Source organism: Meriones unguiculatus, chromosome 1 (genome assembly GCF_030254825.1).
Source record: "Meriones unguiculatus strain TT.TT164.6M chromosome 1, Bangor_MerUng_6.1, whole genome shotgun sequence".
Taxonomy (NCBI): domain Eukaryota; kingdom Metazoa; phylum Chordata; class Mammalia; order Rodentia; family Muridae; genus Meriones; species Meriones unguiculatus.
Genome location: NC_083349.1, coordinates 131250999 through 131268786, shown reverse-complemented (window position 1 = coordinate 131268786; position 17788 = coordinate 131250999).

Below are 17788 nucleotides of genomic sequence, written 5' to 3'. Positions count from 1 at the left end.
CTGGATTGTTTTCCCTTTCATGTTCTTACTCCTGAAGAAAAAGATTATATTTACCATATTATATTCTAGAAGTGATTCTAAAGGCTTCCCAAATTCACAACGGGAAATATCTATAAACACGTGCTAAAGACGAACATGTTGTGATTTAGTTGCTTTGGTTGCAAGATTAGGTGAGTAGAAATTCAGACAAATATTGTTTAGTAGTTTCATTAATATTGAGACTCCAGAAACACAAGAGTTAATGATGCAAGGTCCAGTTCACAGCCAGGAATTAGATGAGCCCCGTCCAGTTGTTGCAACTGAGAAGTTTGTTGGTATTGTTTAATTCTGGCTTCTTGAAACTGCTTTTGGCTCAATGCCCAGGAGCTGTCTTGATAAATGTATTTCAGAGAATGAAAAACAAAAATGGACAATGAGGCTCTAGAAAGAATGGCAACAAATAGCATAGGAATGTTACAAAGTGACAAAAAAAAATGGGTTTTCTTTCAGTTTGCTCTCCAAATGTATTGGTAGAAAGGGGGAAATAGAAGCTAGAAATAAGACTATTTTGTCATATGTATGGAATATATTACAATTTTTATTTACATGTAAGTAAATGTGGTCAAATATCTCCAACCTAAGTATAATGAAGGATGTTCTAAGGTCATACCTAGCCCACAATAACTCTCCCACTGTCCTCCCCATCCCCTGCCTTATTTCATATGAACTCTCCATTTGATGAAGAAAAATAATTGGAACTTTGACCATGTGACAGGCTTTTTGCAAGGTTCTGTAAAGCCTACAAGGACACATCTTTGCTTTCAAAGAGATTACACATTTTGGTATGGTTGTAAGGCAAAGTGAAAAAGTGGGCTAGGTGATCATGAACAGGATACAGCAGCTGAAACCCCAAAGAATCTGATTTCTTTTAGGGAGGTCTGGAGGTATGAAGGTTGTGGACTTCTCAGACAGAAAAAGAAGAGAGGCACAAAAGAATTGAGGGCACCAGTTGCCCAGAGAACAAGAAAAACCAACTCTGCTGGAATCAATGATTCTTCTGATCATTGTTATTAAATGTCTGAGACTGTACCTAGAGGCAGAGTCAAAGATGATGGAATTAGTTCATCAGGTCCATATTCCAGAGTGAAAAGACTTTAGAGTCAGCAAAAAGTTAATAGTGTTCTACACCCAGTCAAGGTGGTTTGAACTAAGCAACTGGACAGAAATAAAATAATCAAGACCAGTCTAAGCAACATTCTCTAAATATATTCATTAACACCAAGCATAACAACAATTGAAACCCATACAGAATTCAGACCATGTTTTCCATGCCATTGACAGGGTGATCTTTCCCATTGCTCTGTGAGGAAACCTGAAGAACATCTTTTACTCTTTTCCTCATCACCTTTCTCCTTTGATATGTCCATCACCATCATCATTTGTCTACTTCTTTCTCCCAGACCGGTGAGATGATCTTGTCCACCTTCTATCTGTTTCCCCATTTCCTTTCTTAACCTTCATACCCCACTCTTCTACCTGCTATATAGTTTGAACATGTGCCCAAAAGTTCATGTGTTGGAAACAAAATACCAAGGTCATGTGCGAATTGACTTTGGATGTCGGAACTTGTGGAGCGGTTAGGATTGGATGAGGTAAGGATAGTGGGATATTTATGATGCAATTAGTGGCTATATAAGAAGAGAAAGAGGGACCCAAGTTATGCCTTTCACCATGTTAAGAGGAAGCAAGAAGGCCCACAGCAGATGCCAGCATACCTGATCTTAACTTCTCAGCCTTCAGGGCCAGCAGTGTACTACAGAAGCTGAACACCAACTTATTCTTCCTACAGCAGCTGGAACAGCATCCAAAGATATTGATGTCCATCAGGTAATTCTGCTTAAAACGAATCTTGGATCTCAACTGTATCAGGGATAAAACACATATTGTATGTCTTTAATTTCACAACCCTCACCACTATTTATAATAACATGCATAGCTTTTGTGATTTTTTTTTGAGTCTTCAAAAAGTATGAAAATTTGGAACAAGTATTCAGTGAACAAGGTTCACTGTGTACTTAAGACTAGCAGAACTTGCTATCTTGATATCTAGTAGGTACAACTGTATAAGAGATACAACGACAATGGATAGAGCCTAGAAAATTTTAGGATATTTTCTGTGTGTGATCATGTGTTCTGGGTTCCAGCTCAGTCCCTAGTATCAAATTTAGTAAATCATTTGAGCAGCTAATTGCAGGTAATCCTGATTCATATATTAAAAGGGTTAGTTACTGCAAAAGAATATTGCATTTATATAGTTCATATGTCACACAGATGGCATTTTAACCTACAAAAGCCCCCACCTTTAGAGACAGTGACAAGCAAAATAGTGAAAAGAAATCTGTTTGAAAATGAAAACATCAGGCTATCTGCAACATCAACTGCTTATTCCAACATGCTTCAAAGTGGGACTATTTCTTTGTGTTTCAGATAGTACTGCTATCAATAATGAGACTAACAACAATAATAATCTCTGAGAAAGTGTCTGCCCACAGTCACAGAGCCAGGAAGGATGGGTGAGCAAGAGCTTTGTTATGACTTTCCCAGTATAACCTCTGGGAAAGCGTCCACTTTTTGTTCAGCTCTCCATTCCATTGCCTTTTCTGCCATTTTGAAATGATGTCTATCCAACGCTTGTTTTATTTTTCATAAGAATTATGAAAAATAAATGTAAAGCAATAATAAAGACTATTATCAGAAGCAAGTACTTTCTCACTTTTACGTTTCAGTTAGAGAGACTTTAGGATTTGTTTTCAATCCTAAAATCAAACTCAAATGTGCTTGTAAACAACACGTGTCTGACTCAAACAATAAGCAATAGACTTTGGCCCATGTAGCTGGAAGATGTGTGGCTGCCTGGCATGTGTCACTGAGCTTGCAGGCTGGGTGAGCAGATGTTTCAGCATGAGTAAGAGTAATAATGGTTCTTCTGTCACCCTCGATGCCCTACACCACAAGTGGCCAAGGAAACAGATCCCTGTGAGGGAAGGACCTCCAAGATGGGTCTAGGTGGAGGCAGCAGGAAAGCAAAGAATCCTCTTCAAATATGGATATTTTATGAATAATGGAAAGAATGGAAATCAAAACAAATGTGTGAGAGAGAGAGGAGAGAGAGAGAGAACAGAGTATGTAGGGAAGATCTGCGAGGAGTTGGGAGAAGGGAAAACATGATCAAACTATATTATACCACATCATACAAAATTTTTAATTCAAGAAATCTGGGGAGAAAAAAAAGAATCCAAAAAAAACAGCTATTAGGGAAAACAAGAGACAAGAGACCTGCAGGGAAATCTGCCCGGAACATAGTTAAATTCCTTTCTTTATGGGCCTTAAAGTTCTAAACACCACATACTGGACTGTTTTAGAGAGAAATGCCACATGTCTGTTCAAGGAAAAGTTAATCCTATAAGAATTATGAGAGAGCTGATACGGTGTGCTTACTTGCAATCTCAGCGTTCAGGAAATAGAAGCAGGAGGATCAGAAGTTCAAAGTCATTTGCCATTGGTTAGCAAGATTGAAGCCAGCCTATGACACATGAGACTCAGAAAAATAAAAAAGCAAACAAAACAAATTAAAGGGGGGGGGGAACACCAATAAACTAAGAAAATCAGAAACTATATGGCAGATAGGTGCTTGAATGATCTCATCTATGGTCTCTAAAGTTGACTGGCTTTCCCAGACTGACTGTGGGCAGAAGACAGCCATGTGATCTTATCCTTACTCAATGCTGGGAACCCAGGCAAGTAAGGTAGCAAAAGCATTCTTTGGCAATCTGCCACTGATTTCTTTGTTACCTTGATGGCTAGTGCAATACTCATCTGGGCATTTGGGAGTGTTTTGTTCTCATAAAGATAAAAGCTGCCTTGACTCTATTTCACTGCCTTTAGTTAAGGCAGCAAGATGCTCCTTACTGTAGCTGCTTCCATCTAGTACATGCTAAGAGGACCACATCTCTTCATGCCAATGTGTCCTAGTATGTTTCTGCTTTCATCCCTTTTGATAATTTCCCAAATTGTGCATTAGTCCTTAGGGGCTAATTCCAATTTCTCTTTAACTTAATTATTTTCCAAAGCAGATCCCAAAATGTGCAATCAATTTTAAAGCTGTTTACATGGGATTTATGAAAGTGTCATCATTAGGACAAAAGGACCCTTCAGTGGAATATGAATATCAGTGCAAGGTGGAATATTATGATGAGGAAGAAAAGCTGGGGATAGTAGTTTCACTTTGGCCTCTGTCCCCTTCAGCAGGTAGGGCAAGTGATCTTGGCATCCTTGCCATTGTCTGCATAACTGACATATGTCCTCATTACCCTTCTTTCTTCCAGAAGGAGATCTTATTTTGTGTTTGTTTCCTTAAGAATTTAGGTTCTTCCCTGGAAGTGCTTGAGAATAACAATAATTATCACCCTAACGCCTTCTTCTGAAGAGGTCCCAAGCCATAAATCTAGGATGGTGTGAGGAATAATTCCTTTTAGATATTAAGTGCACACTGGCCTTTTCATACAGTGTTAGAAATTCATCAAATGGCAGAACTCATGAGCCAGTGACAAGAGAACTAAGCAAGTCTCTCTAAATAGCTTCTGCATCCCAACTGCCATTTCCTACAGAGCAGAAGACGCAGGTGTCCACAGTCGTTGCCAGGACAAGTAACAGCCTGGGGTTAGTCAAGACTATTTTGCCATCAGATCCATGGAAACATGCTCCAGTGGGGAATTTCCTATGTCAGGATACTGTGACATAAGTACTGCAAGTGGAAAACATTCTTTGAAAATGCAAATAATTTAAATCATTAAATTGTTAAGTTGGGGGAAGGCATAAAAACAGAGTAAAGCTCGGTCTCCATGTGGGTTGCCTAGTAAGAGCAGCAGGCTCTGTCTTTGACATGGACTCAGTGGCTGGCTCTTTGATCAACTCCTCCTGGCAAGGTGGCCCAACTAGGCCACAGAGGAAGAGGATCCAGACAGTTCTGATGAGACCTGATAGGCTAGGGTTAGATAGTAGGGGAGGTGGACTTTCCCTACCAGTGTACTAAAAGAGGGACATGGGTGAAAAAGAGGGAGGGAGGGAGGGAAGGAGGGAGGGACTGTGAGGAGATGAGGGAGGGGACTAGAGCCAGAATACAAAGTGAATAATTGTAATAAATAATAACAATAAAGAATTTTTTTAAAAATAGAGTAAAAGACAAGGAAGATAGCTTAGTGGTCAATGGTGCTTGCCACCAAACCTGATGACCTGAGTTTGATTCTTGAAAGCCAAATCCTAGGTGAGAACCAACTCCTACAAGTTTTTCTCTGACACTATTCTGTGTGCACACAAGCATTAGTGTGGGAGCCTGTGTAAATGAGCTATGATTTTACTGTGAACCACAGTAAGGTTCACAGGGACAGGGCAGAGTGCAGAATGTTCTTCCCACCAGGTGGCTTTCAAGACAGAGCTGCATAAACTATGATAAGTGAATGCATTTGAAAGCAAGAACAGGAATGGAATGCCCAGCACATCCAAATTATCCCTGTTGGAAAGAAATATTCTTAAGAGAAATAGTCTCAGCTCTTTTCACATGGACAAAGATGATAAGATTAACACCAAGGTTATTTCCTCACTGTACCTGTATTTGATGAAGCTAACTGTAAATGTTTAACTTCATGTTTAACTTACTTTTACACTAAAAAAGAGAAGTGCTTTGTTTGCACTACTCTTGAACTTAAAAGCCTGGAGTCACCTGTTTTTTTCCTTACCCAGATCTTTGGAATATATCCTTCAATCTTCAAGATTTAGTCTCATTGGCCACAGGATAGATCAACACATGAGCATTCAAACACATGCATATATATACTAAATAAATGTAATAAACATGTCACAGATAATACTAAGGTCAAAAACTAAGACTCGTGAAAGAGTAGAGTGTTTTAAGCAGGAATTAAAAATTGTATGATTTTTTTAGTGCATTTAATAGTAACAGGAAAGAGTCTTCAAAACATCAACCATGGTCTTCCTAAAGGTGAAGACAGTAAGAGGGGATCTTCCAGTTAATTCTACCACCAACTATCAGCTAGATGTTTCTGGTAGGTCAGCAGCTTAAAACCACTTTAGAAAGGATGTTGGCTGAGCTGAAGAGTAGCTCTAAAAAACAAAAACAAACAAACAAACGAACGACAACAAAACCCATCAAAGTCCCAGTCCCTTGTCCCTAAGAACAGTGACTTCTTTTGAAACAATATACCAACAGTGCAGTTAAGGATCACAAAATAAGATTGTTCTAGATTTAGGAGAGGCCCTAAGTCCAGTTGTTGGTATGCTTTCAAGAAGCATAAGGTTTAACATAGAGATTCTACGAGGGAGACTACAGAACTGACTCTGCTGACCCTTAGACTTCAGTCTCTGGCCACCATTACCCCCAGAACTGTGAGAATAAATGTTTGATCCTTTTAAGCCAACCTGCTTATGGTCATTTATTGCGGCAAACCTAAGAAATCAACACATCCTTTTGGTTGTAAGCATAAAAGTTAACTGAAAATGACATGCAGACAGTAGGACATCAACAGGCTATAGGAACCTGCTTTTCTAGAATCCACATGAATTAAAGAATAACTATGCAAATATGTTTACATTCTAGGATTCTTGCCTGAAATCTCAATGAATTTAAAGTGCTGGGCCAAAGGGAAAATCTTCATTTATACTCTTGAGGAAAAGACTGTACGATACTTGAGTAAGGAGGACCAGGGTTTTGTTTGCAGGCAACTCCTGACAAGCCACATTGGGCAAAATTTGGATAATGTCAGTTGGTAGTCATCCTCTGGAATACTGTCTCTACATAGTAGGAGAAGAGAGGATACTCCTTCTTCCACAGATTGCACTCAGGGTAGAAAAGGAACTTATGCCAGGAGAGGAGGGAAGAGGACAGGCTTTATCAGGAAGAGCTCAGAGCAGTGTTGGAAGCTAGCTTGGTCTAGTATCACTTATCTTACTTTCTGACCCTCCCTCTTGCATCAGGCAGTTGGCAGCAGACTGAAATGCAAGTCAGAAGGTTAACTGAGGCCTCCAGTGGAGACAAGGCTGTGAGGGCAAAGCTCTGTAGAAAACTGTTTAGCAGGTGGGAGGAAAATCATTGACCCACTTCTGCTTGGTGGTTGTTGGAGCAGAACAAGAATTAGTCACAATTCTGGGCAAGAGCAGCCATGTTGGATGCTGGTTCAGCAATAAACTAAACACAAGTCTAAGAGGGATATCCATCCCAACACTGACTAGGGAAAAGCAAGAGCGGAAACACTGTTATGTGCTACCCTAAGAAAATCATCTGCACCCTTTAATTACATGGAATGATTGAGGCTGGCAGTGAATTTAGCTAATAAAGCCTAGGGCCAGAGCCCCATGATGAGTAAATACACTTGTCTATTTGATTAGATTAATAAATGCTTGGCATGGGGCAGAGCTCTGGAGTCCCCATAGAAGATTGGGGGGAAAGATGGAAGGACCTAAAGGGGACAGGAACCCTACAAGAAGACCAACAGAGACAACTAACCCAGACCCAAACTTACTGAGACATCAACTAAGGAGCATGCACAGTCTGGACCTAGGTCTCCTGCACCTATGTGGCTGATGGGCAGCTTGCTCTCCATGTGGGTCACCTGGCCAGTGGATAGGGGGTGTAGAAAGGGGCTGTTTTCAACATGGGATCTATTGTTTTGGATCACTTACCCCTTCGAAGGGCTGCCTTGTCTGGCCTCAGTGGATGAGGATATACTCAGTCGTGATGTAATTTGATGAGAGTTGATATGGGGGAAGAGGGGCTCCCCTTTTCTGGGGATGGGGAAGGAGAGGGAAAGGGAGAAAAGGGGGAAAGAGACTTGGAGGTGACAAGGGAGGGGCACCATTAGGATGTAAAGTAAAAAAAAACCTTAAATTAAAAAATAAAAAAGGAACATGTGGGGTGCTGGTGGGCACACCTGGGCTGTGTCTGCATAGGCATGTCCAGAGAAGACCCACTGTGAAAGTGGGCAATACGCTGACAGCAAGGAGGGCAATCACCTTGCTGCTGTCTTGCTTTGGAGTTGCTTTTCTATAATCTTTAGGCTAACATTTTTGTCTCCAGGGAGGATCTCCACCTATCAAACTTTTTTTTTTCACCAAATCTTTCTTGGCTCCTCACGCCAAAGTGGTCCCTAAACTGCATATGCAACATTTTGAGAAATTTACATTGCTTTATTTTGCTTTTGATTTTTGGGTCCTCAAGATTAAATCCAAGGACTTGCATGTATGTACTAGGCAAGTACTCCACAACTCAACTACACCCACATCCATTTTGAGACAGGGTCTTATTGAGTTGTCTAGATTGGACTCTCTCTGTAGTTCAGGCAGGCTTTGAATTTGCCATTCTCCTGCTTTGGTTTTTTGAGAAGCTGGGATTACAGATCTGTATGATCAGGGTTAACTTATACTGTGCTCTTATCTTCTGAAAAGCAAAGAGAGTATCCTTGGTGTGGGGAGGAGAGAAGTACTTGAAGGAACAAAGATAACTTGGGAGTGTTTTGTATCTGAGCAATTGATCATAAATGCACTTCTATCATGAAAAGAAACGACATTCCTTCTCTACAAACATAAATCATATTTATTTAAAATCCCATGCCCCCATGAGAATTTGCCTGCCTTTAAAATCATCTCCTACTCAACATGTTCTAGGTAAAGGGGCAGAGAAATAAACTTTCTCTGTCTGATATTTCATCTGAAGCACAGGCACACACTGATCCTTGCACTGTGTTTTCTGCTTGAGTCACTTCCTGTTTGTCTCCAGTCTCAATCACCAGCTGTAGAACTAGCCTAATCAACTTTCCTTCTTGCATGGGTTTAGCATCCACAGATTCAACCAGGAATCAAAACATTGGTGAAAACTACGGCATCCACACAGAGCGCAGGCACACTTTATATCACTATTCCCAAAATAATACAGTAAAAACTATTTACATAGCATTGCAAGTAATATAGAGATGGGTCAAAGTACACAGGAGGATTAGTTAAGTTATGGATAAATACTACCAGTGTAGATAAAGAGACTTGAGCATCAAGGATTTGGGTACCCACGGAGGTCTAAGGCAAGTATTCACAAGTACCAAGAGGTATTAGCTTTCGATTACTTGCAATAGCAAAAGGCTATCAACTTAATGATTTGAAACAGTGTGTGGGCTTGGGTATCATAAATCTGAAGTGACTTATATTGGGGCAAAAAATTAAAGTGTCAACAGGCCTATGCTCTTTTTTGGAAGCTCTAGGGGACAATATATTTTCTTGCCCATTTCAGCCTCTAGGCTACCAAAATTCTTTGTCTGGTTTTTGCTTCTTCCATCTTTAAAACATATGACTCCAACTTGTGCGTCTACGGCCTCATCTCATTCCTGTACCTTTGTCTCTTCAGCCTCCCTTGGATAAGACCCCTTGTGATTGAAGTGGGCTTGTCCTGGTGATCTCTGAAAATCTCCCGTCTTATTGTCCTGCCAACTATCACCTGAAGGTTTACAGCTGAGCAACATTCTACACATTCCTGCCTTCATTGCTGACTCGTGATGAGCTAAGCAGTGCTCCACATCACTGCCTGTATTCATCTACATCCTCAGCATACATCTGTCTTTGGAAAGAGGATTGGCCATTGTAGGTGGTAGATTAGGTAATTGAGATGAAATCATGTTGAATGAAAATGGGTCCTCTGATATCCTTACCAGACAGAGCTGTTGACCTCAAGACACACAAGCAGAAAGCTTTGTAATGACGGAGGTGGAGCAAGGATGACACAGCTGCAAGGAAAGCGAAGGTGCTGTTGAAGGTCAGAAGCCAGGAAAGGGCAGGAATGAGGCTCTTCTAGAAGCTTCGGGGAAGCATAGTCCCAACAACAGCTTGATTTCAGAACTTTAGTTTCCAGAACTATAGAAAGATACATTTCTAATATCTTCAGCTGTCCATTACGGTGTTTCAGCAGCCCCAGAGACTAATCAGGCGTGTGGGTAAGGAGATTTATTTTGTTCTTGTTCCAGATTTTGCACAGGGGCAATTTGACTAGCTAGCCTACCCTAAGAGCTTTCTTTGTTCTGTTTATAACACACGAGAATCTCTGTGGATTATTGATTTTTTGCCTGGGTTTCTTTGGTTGAGAAGTGTAAACTGTCTTCTAACATGTAGGCAATCAAGAAACGTATTAATTGGGTATCAGGAAATATGGTGGGTTAGTCAATATTTTTGGTTTTCCAGACCAAAAAGCACACACTTTTTTTTTAACTGACAAACTTTAGAATACAATAACTGAGTACTGCTGTTTAAATATATAGGCAAAGTAATTATAGGATACATTTCTCTGAGGAAGAGATAGCATATCACCCAAGCGGTGATCAGATGTGATTATCACTAACGTCTCTTAATGTTACCAGCAATGAGACTTCACAGAAAATTCAATTCAGTTCATCTCTGACAAGACGTTCTCCCACAAATAAGTAACACTACATACTGCTGTAAGCTCATGAGCATATTTTAATTGAGCATAACTTGATTGTATGAAAGTCATATACAGAGCTCTGTTAAATTCCTCTCTCAAAATACACCTTTTAGTGTCATATCAAATTGTAGGTGAATGACTTCAAATTCAAGTTTAGATGGAAGTGTCTCAATTTTTCAATTAAAAGGATTTTTGAACTAGAGAATTCTCCTTTGCCTTATTTAGTGAGGTCCAGTAGACAGACAACTAAATGAAAACAAAGCCTAGCACATGGTCTCTATACACCACACTACAAACCTGCATGTCGATTTCCACTTTTTAAAAAATCTCTTCTTTGACAACACTGGAAATGTGGAAGGTAGCCAAACATTCAAATGACTCTACTTGCTGAAATTACTTTACCACATCCCAAGTTTTTTTATGTGACTACTTCTTGGATTAGTAGTTTCAGGTAGGATTCATAAGGAAACACTAATTAAGTCTGCATCAAACTAATTTCCAAAGCTTTTCAGGATTAGTCATGGCTGAGGACAGCTCACAAAAAAAAAAAAGTTGTCTTAACCAGGAGATCAAAACATACTAACCCAACTCCAGCTTTATTGCATGTTTAATAATAAAAATAGACCTAACACATCCCAAGGATGTGTCCTTGGGAGTTAGGCACTTATAATCTCAATACTGCACCTATTGAACCAATGGCATGTCATAGATTGTCTGCCAAAAAACACCATAAAAAAAGAAAAAAAAAACACCAACCAAGAACCATGAATGGACTGACCTAGATCCCCAACTCATATGTGCCAGATGGACAGCTTGGTCTTCATGTGGGTCCCTAGTAAGGGAAACTGGACTTGTCTCTGACAACGTGTCACTTGCATGCTTTTCAATCACTTCTCTCTGGCAGGGCTACCTTGCCAGGCCACCTGGTGAGACTATGTGCCCAGCCCTGATCCTGTAATGCCAAGTTCACTGGACCCCAGAGACCACCAGGAGACAACTCAATGCAATAGCAAGAAAGCTTTATTACGAGAGCAATCTAATTCGGACCCAAGTCTCACTGACATAGCAGTAGAGAAGTAGGACCTCGAGCTCTGAGTAAACAGGTTTTTTAAAGGGAAAGACTGTGAGCAGAGCGTTTCCATGACAGCAAGCAAGGGGGCACATGTTTCCATGACAGCAAGCAGGAGGGGGGTTCATGCCTTGACTTTACAGGATCAGGTAAAAGTTAGAGGAGCAAGGTTACCTTCTCTGAGGCACAATTGCCTAAGACATATGATCACAATGGCTATTCTTTTAAACTATATGTGAAACATTGGCGAGAATTTTCCCACCTGATTCTCAACCGATTCTCATTGATTATTGACAGGGAGATTGTCTCTATTTTCTATGAAGTATTTATTATGTGATATTTCCTGGAGGCTGTTGCTGGGAGAATTAACTTTGTTTCTGCCAAGTGTACATTCTGTGATATTTCCTGGTACCTGAATGCAGCTCCCAGTCAAGATGGCTCTTTATTTCAAAATGGAGTTATACTCAGGCTAACTTAAACTCTTCATTCCCCCCTTTTCTTGTTAATAAAGAGGCCATTCTTGGGCTCTTACGGTCCATGGTCAGCCTCAAACTGGCGGTACTGGGTTCTCATTATCATTAACTGTATAGTCCCTAGTCTTTGCCTAATTTATCCTAACAACTTATTAAGTAAGCATGATCCAAAATGACCAAAAACAAAAGATTTTTCCTTTGAGCTTTTATAATTCTGGCTTTGTACATCCAGTATTGCAATAATAATTTCTGCTCCCGCTAAGCAGGTTCCTAAAATAATGTCAGGGATCCCCCTTTGACCTAGCATTAAGCCTGTTAGGTGGGATTAGGGGCTGAGGGTCTCGTCTTCTGAAACTAATTCAGCACTGACAATAGGACCGTTGGCATCATGGTTAGGAAGGCTGAAATGCCAGCCAAAGGCTGGGCAATGGGACAGTCCTCAGAAGCTTCTGGTTAGGTGATACATCTGAGGAGGCAGTGAGCAATCATGTCAGCATCCAGCAAGTTCAGATCTCAGCTTGCAGTCTCAACCAGGTGAAAATCTGCCAAGATAAATTTAAACAAGAAACAGAAATTAAAAATTGTCTAATAAATGGGAAAAAATATAACTCCCAAGGCCAAGGAAATAATTCATCTAGGGTCCGTTTGAATTAAATCAGATTCAGGTCTCATGACTTTAAGTTCCTGAAACTCATATGAATTTTTAGTTTGTGAAAGGAAATATATAAAAAAAAACTCAGAAAAATAATATATCAACAATATTTTGTGAATAACAGGTAAAACTATATCCAACAGAATGAGCAACAATTTAAGTGTATCCATGGTCTGAAACTCTTAACATTTTAACTGTGGGTACAGCTGTTGGTAATCAGGCATCATACCATTTCTTATACATTCAGCATTTACTTTTAATTTTTATCTCCATGTCACATTGGAAAGTTAGGCAGAAATACACTAATGGCTTTAGTATTAATCTCTGAATGCTTGGACTTTTCTTAACAAAGCAACTAAAAGAAATAGATTTAAAATATTTTTAAATCCTATATCAAAGTCTACATCAGAAATGGCAGATATTAAAAATATCATAAAAGCTCTGGCTTTTGGGTCAGATATACACATTGTATAGATGTATTTAGCATAATGAAATGCACTTCTAAATCTATCTCCAGAAGACAACCAAAAGGCAAGTAAAATCTCAAGTTTGTGACTGGGTAATAAGGAATCAGTGTTTCATCAACTTATCAAAACTCTATTGGTCATTGTCAAAATTTTGGACTTCTGAAATCTTATAACAACATAAGCACAATAGCAAAGAGAGGAGAGAAATCTGAAATATTTCCCATTTTTAATATACCTCAAAACATTTTTCTGTATCATTATAATTCACATTCATATACCTTAAAATACCTACTTATCCCCTCCAATCTTTCTTGCATTTATCAACCCTGAAACATTTTTCTAGACAAAACAATATTCTCTAGATTCTCAAAACCGAAACTCCTATATCCTCAGACCCTACATAAATTCCATTATCTCTCTATCCAGCTATTCATCATAGGATATAGATAAGTGAATAAAGCCTGTAGGCAAAGCAACCCTGCTTTCCTTTTTTTTTAATAGAATACCTAGTACCTGGTAATTTTGACTAAATAATAAATTAACCAATAAACTAACAATGGATCTAATTATCTGCTCTTTAGCTGCAAGGCTACCATTAGCTTAGCTTAGCCATCAGTGTAATCAGAGGCCTGAGAAGGATAAGTATGTACCAATCCATGTACCAATCAAAATGACAGCGACAACTAGTCAGTCCATCACTCTAGGCAGCTGTCCCTGGCTCCTGTGGTCTCAGAGCATCATAAGCAGAGGCAGTCCAGCCATCAGGAACTGAGGATGAGAGACTTTCTTTGGAGAAAGAAATGAGAGATTGTTCTCACCTCTCCCTTAGCAATGTGAAACATTGACTCTCCAGGTGTCCATAGTTTAGGCTGGGCCCTAGCAGTGGGCCAGTGAGGCGGTCTTCCCAGTGGTTAGCATACCATAATCCAAAGTCGCATTGTGCCCAAATCTTCTTGGAGACCTTGGGGAGATACTGCCAGGATTTGGGGACTCTCTGTCATAATAAGTTTACACATGTTAAAATGTCATATTCATCAGATGTCTGACAAGCTTGAGGGCCAGCATATCTGAATTATTTTTCATCTCTCTTTTAATTATTTATTTTAAATTGCATCTTATAAAATAACATGTCATAATCTCTAATTCTGGCATATTCCTTAAATAAATGTTTTAGAACCATATTTATCTTAAATAAATTTATATAGGCAAATTTCATAATTACCATCCCTGGCTTAACTTAAAAAACATAAACAAAAGGCTAAATAAAATTTATTCTTATAACTAACTGCAGTCATTAGCATAACTTCAAATATCTTTCTGAACTAAACTCAAAACAAAAATTTCAATCAGATACAATACATAGAAGGGCTAGCAAATCCTGCTTATCTTATCATACTGCATTAAGACTGAACAGCAAAAAAGCATAAAGAACAAAAGTTTCATTTAGCACTAAAAGGAGAACTAAACACAGATGGAAACCTTAGCGGAAATGGACAATTCTAGCCATTTCAAACCTATCGGCCAGAAAGAAACATTAAATAATTTATAAAGGAATGGGCAGCCAGGCATATATTTTATATAATAATTAACAATAACTTAAATAACTTAAACCCTGTATAAACCTGGGCTAAAGGGCATAAAAAAACATTTTGCATTGAAGAAACAACAGCCTTTTAAATGAAGAACAACATATCTTATAGTTATTTCTCAAATCATGCTTGCAGGTATAAAAAAACAAAGCAAATACAGTTTATAACTTTTACATATTTTTTATATTAATCACAGGTTATTTACTTTGTATCCCAGCCTTAGCCGCCATCCTCATTCCCTCCCAATCCCACCCTCCCTCCCTCATCTCCTCCCTGCCCCTTTCCAAGTCCACTGATAGGGGAGGACCTCCTCCCCTTCCATCTGACCCTAGCTTATCAGGTCTCTTCAGGACTAGCTGCAATGTCAAGGCTGCTCCTCCCTCGGGGGGGGGGGTCAAAGAGCTCCCACTGAGTTCATGTCAGAAATAATCCCTGTTCCCCTTACTAGAGAACCCACTTGGATACTGAGCTACCATGGGCTATATCCGTCCAAGGGTTCTAGGTTATATCCATACATAGTCCTTGGATGGAGAAACAGTCTCATGAAAGACCACTGTGCCCTGATATATTTGGTACTTGTAGAGCTCCTGTCCTCTCCAGGTCTTACTAACTCCCCCATCTTTCATATGATTCCCTGCACTCTGCCAAAGGCTTGGTTATGAGTCTTAATATCTGCTTTGATACACTGCTAGATAGAGTCTTTCAAAGGCCCTCTGTGGAAGGCTCCTGTCCTGTTACTTGTTTTCTCCTACATTCAATGTCCATCCCATTTGTCTTTCTAAGTGAGGATTGATCATCTTACCCCAGGTCCTCTTTCTTGTTTATCTTCTTTAGGTGTATAGATTTCAGTATATTTATCCTATCTTATAGGTCTCTAAAGTGAGTGTATACCATGTGTGTCTTTCTGCTTTTGGGATACCTCACACAGAATGATCGTTTCTAGGTCCCACCATTTGCCTGCAAATTTCATGGTTTCTTCATTTTAATTGCTGAGTAGTATTTAATTGTGTAAAAGTACCGCAATCTCTGTATCCATTCCTCAACTGAGGGACATCTGGATTGTTTCCAGGTTCTGGCTATTACGAATAAAGCTGCTACAAACAAATGTCCTTCTTGTGTACTTGAGCATCTTTTGGATATATGCCTAGGAGTTGTATAGAAGGATCTTGAGGAATCATTATTCCTAATTTTCTGAGAAAGCACCAGGTTGATTTCCAAAGTAGTTGTACAAGTTTGAATTCTCACCAGCAATGGAGAAGGGTTCCCCTTTCTCTACAACTTTTCCAGCATGTGTTGCCACTTGAGTTTTTGATCTTAGCCATTCTGATGGCTGTAAGGTGAAATCTCAGGGTCATTTTGATTTGCATCTCCTTGATGGCTAAGGACGTTGAGCATTTCTTTAAGTGTTTTTCTGCCATTTTACAATCCTCTACAGAGAGTTCTCTGTTTAACTCTGTGCCCCATTTTTAAATTGTATTACTTGTTTTTTTTGTTTGTTTGTTTGTTTTTTTTTTTTTTTTTGCTTTTTAACTTCTTGAGTTCTTTATATATAATGGATATTCGCCCTCTGTCAGATTTAGGGTTGGTGAAGATCCCTTCCCAGTCTGTAGGCTGTGGTTTTGTTTTGATGACAGTGTCTTTTGCTTTACAGAAGCTTTTCAGTTTCATGAGGTCCCATTTATTGATTGTTGCTCTTAGAGCCTGTGCTGTTGGTATTCTGTTCACAAAGTTGTCTACTGTGCCAATGAGTTCTAGGCTGTTACCTATTTTTTCTTCTAACTGATTTAGTGTGTCTAGTTTTATGTTGAGGTCTTTGATCCACTTGGACTTTAGTTTTGTGCAAGGTGATAAATATGGATCTATTTTCATTTTTTCTCCATATAGACATCCAGTTGGACCAGCACTATTTGTTGATGCTGTTTGTTTTTTTTTTCCCATTGAATGGTTTTGGCTTCTTTGTAAAAAATCAAGTATTCATAGATGTGTGGGTTTATTTCTGGTTCTTCTATTCGGTTCCATTGATTCTCCTTTCTGTTTCTATGCCAATACCATGCAGTTTTTTTAGTAGTTTTTTTTTTTTTTTTTCTGTAGTACAGCTTGAGATAAGGGATATAGATACCTCCAGACGTTATCACAGATAGAGATACCTACAGGATCGTTTTGGCAATTCTGGGTTTTTTGTTTCTCCATATGAAGTTGAGAAATTTTTCTTTCAAAGTCTGAAGAATTGTGTTGGTATTTTGATGGGAATTGCATTAAATCTGTAGATTGCTTTTGGCAGAATGGCCATTTTCACAATGTTAATCCTACCAATCCATGAGAATGGGAAATCTTTCCATCTTCTGATATCTTCTTCAATTTCTTTCTTCAGAGACTTGAAGTTTTTCTCAAACAGGTCTTTCACTTGCTTGGTTAGAGTCACTCCAAGGTACTTTATGTTATTGGTGGCTATTATGAAGGGTGATGTTTCCCTGATTTCTTTCTCAGCCCTTTTGGCTTTGGTATACAGGAGGGCTTCTGATATTTTGAGTTAACTTTGTATCCAGCCACTTTGCTGAAGGTGTTTAACACCTGTAGGAGTTCTCTGGTTGAATTTTTGGGGTTGCTCATATATACTATCATATCATCTGTGAATGTTGAAATTTTGACTTCTTTCTTTCCAATTTGTATCCCCTTGATCTTCTTTAGTTGTCTTATTGCTTTAGCTAGGACTTCAAGTAATATGTTGAAGAGATAAGGAGAGAGTTGTCAGCCTTGCCTTGTCCCTGATTTCTGTGGAAATGATTTAAGTTTCTCTCCATTTAGTTTGATGTTGGCTATAGGCTTGCTGTATAATGCTTTTACTATGTTTAGGTATGTGCCTTGTATCCCTGATCTCTATAAGACTTTAAACATGAGTGGGTGTTGGATTTTGTTGAATGCTTTTTCGGCATCTAAGGAGATGATCATGTGGTTTTCCTCCTTCAGTTTGTTTATATGGTAGACGAAATTGATGGATTTCCGTATGTTGAACCACCCTTGCATG